Here is an 11,423-nt window from a genome sequence, read left to right as displayed (position 1 = left end):
TTTTCCATCCCTTTATTTTTAGTCTATATGTGTCTTTATGGGGGAAGTTGTTTCTTGTAGGCAGCAGATCAATGGGTCTTGTTTTTTCATCCATTCAGTCAGTGTCTTTTGATTAGAAAGTTTAGTCCATTTACATTCAATGATGTTATTGATAAGTAAGAACTTACTCCTTCCATTTCGTTACTTGTTTTCTTATTATTTTATGGTCTTCTCTTCTTTCTTTCTTTCCTTTCTGTCTTCCTTTAGTGAAAGGTGATTTTCTCTGGTGATATGATTTAGTTCCTTGCTTTTTATTTTTTTGTGTCTCTGTTGTATGTTTTTTGGTTTGAGATTACCATGAATCTTACAAATACTATCTTATAACCCATTATTTTAACCTCATAACAACATAACACTGTTTGCATATTCAAACAAAAAATAAAAAATACGAACTCTATGCCATAACTTTGTTTCCCTGATTTTTAACTTTTTGTTGTTTCTATTTATATCTTGTACTGTGATATGGAGTTAAAACCAGGTACTATGAGGGCTCACCTGATTTTTGGTTCTTATGAAGGTGTTTTTTTTGTATAGATAGTTATTAACTTGGTGTCCTTGGATGGGTGATGATAGGTGGGGCCTTCTAGTCTGACATCTTGCTGCTCATCTTCCTTCTCCTGCTCCTCCTCCTTTTTATTCTTCTTATTGTTATTATTATTGTTTCCCTTTACCAATTAGGAAACTGAAGCAAAAAAGGGGTTAAACAATTTATCTGTGGTGGCACAGTTAGTAACCTTTAGAGCTGGGAGTCAAATCCAGGCATTTTGCCTCCAGTATCTGTGCTTTAAGTGCTCCATGGCTTCACTGCTTACATTCATAAATAATAGATTATTCTTCCTTTAGGCTTGGGCTGGGGCTGCTTTCACATTTACAGTGCCATGGGGACTGGGGCAGGAAGAGAGTGACATAATTTCCACTGAAACCTTATGCTTGCTAATTTCCCACCTTTCCTCCCTTCTTCTCGAACAGATACCACGTCCTTGGGTTGGAGCCCCTTCTCTACTCACATTGGACATAGAATCACTTTTCCAATCAGGTGAAAAATGAAGGATGCCCTGGAATGAATTTGTGAAGGGGTGTGTGTGTGTGTGTGTGTGAGAGAGAGAGAGAGAGAGCGAGAGAGAGAGAGGAGACAGAGAGAGAGAAAGTGTGTATGTGCATGGTGGGGAGTTCAGGTAGACAGAACTGTGAATGTAAAGCCTCTATTTTTGAGTCCACAGAAAGCATCTATTTCATGAGTATTATTCTACATAATACATTGAACACATTGTGTTAACTCATTAAGGCAAAGTAAAATTGCAAATTTTGTTCTTTAAAAAAATTATGAACTAATAAACTTCGTTAAAATCTTTTCTCTGCACCTATCAGAATTTGTAGGAGGCAAGTGCACGCAGCCACTGTCATGTGACACTTCTCTTGTACAAACTCCTCTTCCACTTTCTGTACAGGCACATAATAAAATTCTCTTTTCTCCATAATATATGAAACTGGGAAAGTACTGGTGACATTTTGCAATATGGTATAACAACTGGTGAGTTTGGGAAGTAATGATGTAATTGAATTAGGCAAAACTGCTAAAATCCTTATTTTTTCCCATGGAATTCTGCCAACATTTCATTTTCTGTAATTCTGCAGAAGTAATATGAAACAAAATTGGACTTTTTCATCAACTGGAGAAATTGAAACATGTTTATTTAATTGTTATGGCATGCAAGATATTTTCTCAAGACTTCGAGTTAGAAGGGAGTCAGAAATTTTGACCCTTTTTTGAAATTCTTGAAAAAGCCCTCAAATTGTAGGAAAATGAAAGTGGTAAGTAAATGACCATTAAGGAATCATGAAGTGAGAGTTTCTAGAAAGTGAAGAATCTGGGTAAACCAAAGTTGTTCTTAATAACAGAGATTAGAGGCCACATGGCAATGATAGTAATAAAGCAGCAAGAATAATGCTGCCCCAGACACTCTGGCAGCTTCAGAGAGGTGGACTGATCTGAGCACTGAGAACATTTAAGTGTGGGAAACATTTTACTCCAGCTTTAACTTCTTAATACAAGCTCCAGTTCCACGTGTCCCACTCATGCCAACTGCCAGCATCACCAAAGCCCTTAAAAGTTTCCTTGTCTTAATGGCTTCCACTCTCCCCTCCTCTCAGGCACCCATCATCCCTGACTCAAACCTGTAGACAAGCCAGACCAAGTTACGTCTCTTCAGAAAAGGAGCAGCTTGAACCATTCAACCCACTTCCAGCCTGGCTTCTAAATCCGGGGTCTCTTTGATAATACTCTCAGCCCAATGGAGAGGAAAGTCTACTGGGGACAGCTAAAATTTGGCCTACCCTTCCTAGCACAGCCAGTCCAGAAGCCATGGGCCTGGAGATGGAATGAGTCCAAGTTCTCCCAAAGGCTTTTGTTTGAGAAACACTGGCTTAACTATGAAACAGCATTCTCTGCTGAGCTGAGAAATAGCCCCCCTGCCACCACCACCCAGGGAAGTCCATAGTAAGAACCCTTAGGAAATGGAAGAGGAACAGGTTAGAAACCTAGGTGATTTTCAGGGGCGCTAAGTGGAAATCTTATATTTTTGTGATTACAAAAAATGTTTCAGTCACATTCAAGTTCATGTGTAGTCAGTGCCGAAATGGAGACATGAGGTCTTAAACTGGGATGCATGAAATCCTTGAAATTGTACATAAAAGTTTGTGGTTGGGGGGTGTGGGTGGGGTATGTGTAAGCATTTTTTGAAAACTGAATCCGTATCCTCCATTGATTTCTCAAAGGAGTCTGCAACACCTCCTTCACCTCCACTGCCACCAAAGTTAAGAACCAGTGACTTAAAGGGATTGTAGACTTTTCTTCAGCTGGAAAGAATCTTGGATGATATTTAGTTCATTTTTGCTCCTTTAAAAATTTTTCTGACATAAAATTGAGTCTGATTAACATGGGCTGTTTTATAAATGTTGAAGTCTTCTAGGCTTTTTCTCTTCTGAAACACCTTCCAGATGGGTCTTGGAACATGCCTTGTGATGACATCAAGTAGGGCTGTGGTGATGGATCTACCCATGCAGATGCATCTATATGTGATCGTCTACCCGTGTGTGCCAGAAGGGCTGCTGAGGGGGTGGCAGGCACACTCCTATCCTCTGGTTTATTTTCATGTGTTTTAACTTGGAGCACAAAGATAGGATTGTGGTTCAGAACTCCAAGCCCCTTCATTTCAAAGGGAACTAGTGAGATTCATCCTTATGAGAAGAACCTGGCAAGGCCCCACAAATGACTTCACTGTGATGATTTTCATGGCCCAACTTTACCCTGAATATTACACATTTATTTCTTTTGCTTTTATGCTTAAAGCAGCTCAACAATGCATAATTCAAGATGATTATGGCTTGCAAAACCCTGTTTTCTCAACACAAATACTTAAAAAGGAAATCAGCTTGATACTTGGCACCCTTCACTGCAGCTGGGTTCACTCCTCCCAAGTCAGGTGTTTTCATTCAGTGAATGGACATTACATAGGAAGAGCAGAATGAGAAAACCACAGAATTCCAATCTCCACAGGAGATTTCGCTGGGGTGAGATGGGAAGCAGAATAGTCAGTTGATTCTTTCAATGTCTAAGTTAGATGTGAGGCCTTCTTATTAAGGCCTTCTTATTAAGTAGAGTAGAAAATACTTGACAACCATTCGCTATAAGGGTGGAGGTGAGGGGAGAAGTTAAAGATGACTCCCAGGCTTCTGATTTGGTAACTGAGGCCCATGAATGGAAGAAACTTGGGGATATATAAATGGGTCCCATTATGGATATGTTGCATTTGGATCCAGGTGGGCAATTTGGTGTGCAGTTCAATATGAGGGTCTGAAGGAGTGGGTTGGGCTAGAGATAGGATTTGGGAGCTATCAGTAAACCTACAGCCTATGCATCACTGGGAGTTAAAGAAGAGAGTTTCAAAAAGGAGAGCAATGATGCCAAGTATCTCAGAGGAGTCAACTAAGAAAGAACAAACTATTCCCTGGGTTAAACAATGAGGAAGTCATTGATGACCTTAGGACAAGCAGTTTCTGTGAATTTGGAGAGGCAGAAGACAAGTCATATCTGATGGAGGACCTCTCCAGAAGCCCAGATAAAAAGAAGACAAATTGGAGTGATAGCTAAAAGAGGAATGTAGAATGGTGAGAGTTTTACCTGTAATTTTTTAGATTTAAAGAGACTTGAATATGATGAGAAGAAACCAGAAGAAGGGGAAAGTTGAAGAAACAGGAGAGCAAATGAATCATTGATGGAACAAATTCCTGGATGGATATGGAGAAGAGTAAATTCAAGAGCGGTGACACAAGGACAGTGGTGACACTGGCCTTGACACATTCGTCCTCCAAGACACCCGGGAAGGAAAACAGAGATGCAGATAAGCTTGTGAGTGGGGAGTGGGAACTGAGGAAGCTCATCCCTGGTCATCTCAGTTTTATCAGTTAAAGAAAGTAGGGGTACTTAGGATAGGCTAGGGAGCATGAGAAGAATGGCAAAAGTTTGGACCTATCATGGAGAAGAGGGGAAAAGGGTAACTGATCAGAGACACAGATACAGATGGCTAGAAGCACTGAGGACCCAGATGAGACTGGAAATCCTAAATGTATAGTAGTAGCACCAGTCCACCTAGCTGTGTGTATTTCTCTGACACTTGGCTACCAGTGGGTAACATGGAAGAAGATGGATATGTTTGGGTTAATCCAGGGTTGGAGATTTATAAGACAGGGTTAATAGAAGGGGGTAAAAGAGATAAGGAAGCTGGGTTTTCTCGGTAGAAAGTAGTTGAAGTGATAAGAATGGGACCTGGGCAGGAAAGGGAAGAAAATGAAACAGGAAAGGATGATACAAAACAGAAGACTAGGGTAAAATGAAGTATACAATTTGCTGAAGATCTTATGAAGATCAAAGAACAGGTATAATCAGAGTAGGGATGAAAAGTTCTAGAAAGACAGGATAGTATGGTCAGAGAATTCCTGGAATAAAATGTTGTGGGTTTTTTTTCCAAAACATTTTACCACTATTTCCATGTTATACTGTAAGTTTGAAAAATGTATTACAAGGTCATCTCCAGGCGTTGTGGAATGGAGTGGCCAACCTCCTTCAGAGAAACATGCCCAAGTCTTATTGTGTCTACTACAATATGTAGCTCTCCCATGACTCGCCATCTGTGAGGAAGATGGTAGGAAACACAAAGAGAATGTGAAAGACTACTACCAAAAATGGATAGAAGAACAGACTCAGAACCTGATTGACTAAACAATGGCTGCATTTCAACCAGGAAAGATACCTCCTACTCTATTCTCTGCTCCTCCTCTGCAGGGGCAATGATACCCCCTCCCCCCAGCCTTCCAGGTCCTCTTTGCCCAAGAATAATGCCAGCACCCCATATGCGAGCCCTCCCATGATGCCAATGATGGGCCCTCCTTTTCATGGGATGATGCCAGTGGGACTTGCTCCTGGAATGAAGCCACTCATGGGAGGTCACATGTCAATGATGAGGCCTCCCGCCTGTCCCATGATGGTGCCTGCTTGGCCTACAATGACTTGACCAGATGGTTAAGGATAGTGCAGAGGCCTTGTGTATCAGGTTTATATTACTTGTTCTACTTCACTAGGAGACCATGGTGCTGTGACTGTGGGTGTTTTCTTAACAGCACGATAAGGAAGACTTTCTCTCTTTTCTTATCAAAGAGAGAATAGTTTTGGAGGGGAGAAGTGGGACCAAAAAAAAGTAGTTTTTATTTGTATTGTGAAATGTGAAAATAAAATTGTTAACTCTTTTCATAAAAAAGCAACTACAACAACCAAAAAACCCCAAAAATGTATTACAAGTGAAAGTGTATATGTTTGGTAACTTAAATTTGTTATTTTGTATTATCTGTGCCTTTGGCTGTCTTCCATATGATAATACCATTCTCTTTTCACTGAACTAGGAAAATGTAGATCAGGTCTTAAGAGTATCATATTTCTAATGCTTTCACTATTTTATATGTACAGTGATATTATTATTATTTTAAATAAAAGGTCTTGAGAAAGAAGCTAGTGTTTTCTATTTCAGCTGTTTCAGCAGCTGCTGTAAAGATAAGCAAGCTTTCAATATACCTGCTTCCTCTGACTTTTCCTTTCCCCTAAATTTAAGTCGATTATAGGAAAAAATGTAACCTATAAAGCTGAGGAGGACAGATCACATCAATAGAACCCACATGACAAGTGACTAATGGTAACAAAGTGGACCCATGGGATGATGGGGAAAGTTAGGGAGGCTGTGCATACCTTCATGACCTAGATTGGAAGCTGAGCCTGAAACCTAGTTAGATACATATGGGTTGGAGGCGCATTGCACATAAATGAAGTACTAGTCACTTCCATTCCATCTAAGGCTGCTTCAGCTGTACTTTTGGAAGAGATGTTAAGAATTAAATGTGTGCATTATTTAAACATAATTTGGTAGAAAAGCAAATATTTTATTTGTTATGCCTCATTTTGCTAAAATAAGTGTTTAGCAAGTGTGGAGGTTAGGTGAAAATGCAAATGGAATTATAGGTAATGGATTACAGTCCCATTTGTGGAGAATTAAGAATCCCATTTGTGGAGATGAAGAGAATTAAGAATTAAGAAATTTTATTAGTTAGTAGGACTAGGCTGCATCTCAAGAATTCTGTTCACTTGTGTTACAATGGACAGAATAAAGGTGGACTACCATGGTGTAGGGAGAAAATAGCAGAAGAAGAAACCAGCCAGGCGCGGTGGCTCACCCCTGTAGTCCCAGCACTTTGGGAGGCCGAAGTGGGCAGATTACCTGAGATCAGGAGTTCGAGACCAGCCAGGCCAATGTGGTGAAAGCTTGTATCTACTAAAAATACAAAAATTAGCTGGGCGTGGTGGTGGGCACCTGTCGTCCCAGCTACTTGGGGGACTGAGGCAGGAGAATCGCTTGAGCCCGGGAGGCAGATATTGCAGTGAGCCGAGATCGGGCCACTGCACTCCAGCCTGAGTGACAGAACGAGACTCTGTCTCAAAAAAAAAAAAAAAAAAAAGCAAAACATTTATCACTGGGTTTGCTATCACTGGCTAGCTCAAACCAGCTAGCAAGAAGATTCTTGTTCCTTTGTCAAGCATATTCCTACAAGATTAAGAGTAGGGATGATGCCTTGTCAATAGGAAGTGCTTAGGTAAATTGCAGGTCTGTTCTCACCTTCTTTCCTTTGATGGAGAGTGTTGCTGGTTGCCACATCTCATGACTTTAATATCATCTAATTCCCATGCCCATGCTCATCAAACCATCTGTTAGTGGTAATTTGCCTATGTAGACTTTTCTAAAAAAAAAAAAAAAAAAAAAAAAAGGTGTGGGGGGTGGGGCGGGGGCAATTCCTTGGCGTGCTGACATGAATACTCCTGTTTGCTTAGCAATTTTGTCTGTTCTTGTAACTAACAGAATAACATTGTAGTTTATTTACCAGTTTATTGTGAGATGACTAATTAGGGTGAGTTGCTGCCCCCTGATTCTGATGAAGTTGGGAAGGGAAACATAAATTTCTTCACCTTTAAAGAAGATCAGCAGGCCTGGATTTTACAGTAGCACTGCCATTAGAGAAGCCCCATATGAGCTACTGCCAATCTCTGTCTTAGATATTTTCTCTCTCTCTCTCTCTCTCTCTCTTTTTTTGAGATGGAGTCTCGCTCTGTTGCCCAGGCTGGAGTGCAGTGGCAGCACGATCTTGACTCGCTGCAACCTCCACCTCCCAGGTTCAAGCAATTCTCCTGCCTCTGCCTCCTGAGTAGCTGGGATTACAGGTGCCCGCCACCATGCCCAGGTAAGTTTTGTATTTTTAGTAGAGACCAGGTTTCACCATGTTGGCCAGGCTGGTCTTGAACTCCTGACCTCAGGTGATCTGCCTGCCTCAGCCTCCCAAAGTGCGAGGATTTCAGGCGTGAGCCACTATGCCTGGCCTTAGATTTTTTTTTTGTCTATCTCAACAAATGTCATGTATGGCTTCTCAAATCATATGTTGTTACCTCTTATTCTGGTTTCAATACTAAAATTCCACTAAATTGCCTGTAATTCAAATATCCTAGACCTGGACAAGGGGCCCTGTTGTGAGGCAGTGGGGCTCAGGCTTCATTCCCATCCAGAATGCTTGTGACAATGCATATTCCAGGCTTCCCATAGAAATACTGTGTCAGTACATTGAGGTAGAACCTGGATTCTGCACTTTTAGCATCACTGATTCTGATACACGGAGTCGACAGACCACACTTTGAGAAACTTCTTTAGATTGAGGTGCTAGCTCATTTGTGACTATGAGCTCTAAAAGGGATATTTTCTGTTCCTGAGAGCCGTGGGTTCCTTCCCTGACCAGAGTGAAGTTCAATGCACACAGAGAAAGGGAAGTGGGGGGAAATGAAGCCAATATGGAGTAACAAAGGAGAGAAAGAACTGGTGCTGGCCCCAGGAAGAAGCTGGAAGATTTTCTGCAAGAACTCAAGCTGTGTTTGCCTAGGGGACTGGTTCTGGTCATGGGGCGAGACAATTTTGTCTTCCTGACAGGTGGGATCTGTTGCCACACTCCTTTGCACAGAGGCAGACTTCAAGTTTTATGGGATTTTTAATTTGGCAAAGACTTCTTTGGCAAAGGTCAGAGACTCCCTCAAGCTGTCCCAAATCATGGTGGTAACATGTTGCGTTCTAAACATGCATGTGACAGTAGGCCTTCTTTCTCTTGTTCTAGAGACCAAAAATGATAGGGATTTCTCAACCATATCTAGTGCTGGAAATCTTTATTACACTTGGCAATCTGATCCAGAGAACTGTAGAATGCTAGAACTAGGGCCAATTCACGGAGTCTGGTTGAGCCCCTCCTTGTTTTAAAGATGCAGAAACAAAGGTAGAGGAAGGATGCATGATTCACCAAAGTCAAACAAACTCTTAGAGCAAGAGCTGGGACTAGAAGGTCTCCTGATGTCAGTGCCGAGAACTCCACTTTCTGCTCCCAAACCACAACTATGAGATTCTCCAAGATCCCCAAGTGTCTTCTGAATCAGCACAGAAACAGTTAGATATGTTGTTTTGATAATTAAGCATATTTTGTCATATGGGTGACAGATACTATCCGCTGCTTTGCAGTTCGATTTTGTCCATTCAACTACATAATCCCTCACTGGCATAAAAAACCCGTTTTTGTGTGTGTGGCTGTTCTCATCAGTGACTCTTCCAAGGTGGCGTTTCTCCTAAACAAAGTGCAATCGTCATCTAGTGGCTCAATGATAGCAATACAATTTCCTGCAAAAGCTTTGTATGTAGTCCCTGTGGAATTGGAGAAGTTTCATGACCTGGAAGAGAACCTTCTGGATCATCAGGTCCAATACCTTCATGTTACAAGTGGGTAAAATGAGGCTCCAGAGGGTGAAGTGACTTGCTGAAGCCCTCACAGTAGGCCAGTGGGAGTCAGGAGGAGCCCTTGACCACACTGAATACACACATTGGCATTACCTGGTCCCATGCTCTTGCAGTACAACACGTGCTCCTGAAAGGCAGGGAGGTGTCGGGACTCTGGAGTGCCTGGCCCAATGCCGGACGCACAGTAGTGCCCAATGCCTATGTGATGGGTGAGTGAGCCCTTCATGACCAGCCTTGTTTGCCAGCCTCTGTTGTTTCTTTCATATGCCATCAGGCGAAAGCAGTTCTCCCCACAAAGGAGGCCCCATCAATTTGGTGGAGGTGGAGGTGGCTGGTTGGGGTTGGACACCTGCTTCAGTCAAGTCTGCTGAACAGTGTAGTGGCTTCCAGCTGGCTAGGGGGTGCTTTCTACCTCACCTGCAGCCTCATACTTCTGCACCCTTTCTGGTTGAGAATCTCTTGCCCAGGACACTTTTGTGTTCAGAGTGAATTTCCTGACAAGTAGCAAATTTAAGTGTCCCCTGCCAGAAGCGGACTGAGCATGCAGAGCCCCATCCCTTTTATTGTTAATGTGCATCAGTATGAGGCAGTCCCAAAGAGGGTGCTCTGGGCAGAGCTCAGCAAACATCAGGCCTGTGGAAGAGGCCTCAGCAACACAGCTCTGGAAGGGGGTGGGAACAGGCAAGAGCTTTGAAAGGCTGCAGATGGTGAGGGTGCCAGGGTGACAGACTGTGGGTGGCAGTTTTCTTTGTATTCCAAATAGGCTGAGGATTTTCTCTCCTTTCACTGTAATCCCTGGAAGAAAATGGGGACAAGAAGAGTAGCAGGCAGAGGCAAATTTCTTATCCCGGGGTCCGTGGATGGGCTTCCAAAGAGGCTTGAGTTCTGAAGCCCTTGGAATTTGTATAGAATTGTATAAATTTTGTGTCCATGTATGTTTTTCATAACAGAAGGTTTCTTTTATCAGCTCCTTAAAGGAGTACATGACCCAAACATGTCAAGATCCACTGGTGTAAAGATCAAATCCATCTCTAAGCTCTTTAGAATGAATCAATTGTCTCATTCTGGAGGAAAAGATTCAACCACAATTCTCATTTCTCCTACTACCCTTCTCATCCATACCTGATATCTTTTTTAAAAGGATGTGTGCACATAGAAAACAAGTACATAAGGAAAATCCTACTTTCTTTTATAATGGGTACATATTTAAGTTCCAAACTGAGGCATGCAGAAAATATGTTTCTTTTTCTTTTCTAAAATTCACACTGATTTCTATTTTGAGCCCCCATTCTATTTATATGGCAGAGACTTAATTTTGATGTTAGGGATTTTCTATTACTCTCTCCATCCCAGGGGATTGTGTCTCAGTTCTGAGCTGGGGCACCAGATGTAACAGGAAACATCCCGTCTTCTATGCCTTTGGTCCACCAAGGCATCTGCTGAGATCCAACCTTCATGCCATTGGGTCCTTAGCTGTGGACCATACGTGTCACACTGAGCTGTCCATCTGCTGGTCCTGGCCTCAGCACACTTCCCACAAACATCAGGCCTGTCGGAAGACATCCTTAGCCACGGACCACACGTGTTACCCCTGAGCTGTCCATCTGCTGGTCCTGAGCTCAGCAGATCTCCCACTATCTTTACGATGAGTCTCTGGAGCTGCATGGGGCTCTGCATAAGCTAAAGCGTCACAGTCTTGCTGTCTTCCCAGACCCCTTTGGCCCAGGAAAGGGGGTGCAGGGCTCTTCTTGTTCAGGTCCACCATTTATTTTTTCAAGAAGAAGGTGGAAAGTTTCTGTTGGTGCAAACCTTTCTGATTTCAAATGTTGAAAATCAATTCATTTTGGAAAAGTATCACCGCAGGGCCAACAAAACACATCTGTGACTCAGTTTTGCCCTAAGGGCCACCACTTTGCAGCCTCTGTCCTAAAGGCTTAGAATTCTAGAAGCCAAAGCAGGGGTGAC

The 11,423-nt window shown here is 42.3% G+C and overlaps 1 pseudogene; it reads left to right on the top strand.

Annotated features, from left to right (window-relative positions):
• Nucleotides 1-1,686: 1,686 nt before the first annotated feature.
• LOC101135670 (U1 small nuclear ribonucleoprotein C-like) lies at nucleotides 1,687-11,053 on the top strand (annotated as a pseudogene).
• The last annotated feature ends 370 nt before the right edge of the window (nucleotides 11,054-11,423 follow it).

The sequence above is a fragment of the Gorilla gorilla genome, chromosome 13, assembly GCF_029281585.2.
Source record: "Gorilla gorilla gorilla isolate KB3781 chromosome 13, NHGRI_mGorGor1-v2.1_pri, whole genome shotgun sequence".
Classification (NCBI taxonomy): Eukaryota; Metazoa; Chordata; class Mammalia; order Primates; family Hominidae; genus Gorilla; species Gorilla gorilla.
The sequence above is the reverse complement of the archived record's forward strand: the minus strand, read 5'-3'. Positions and strand labels throughout refer to the sequence as shown.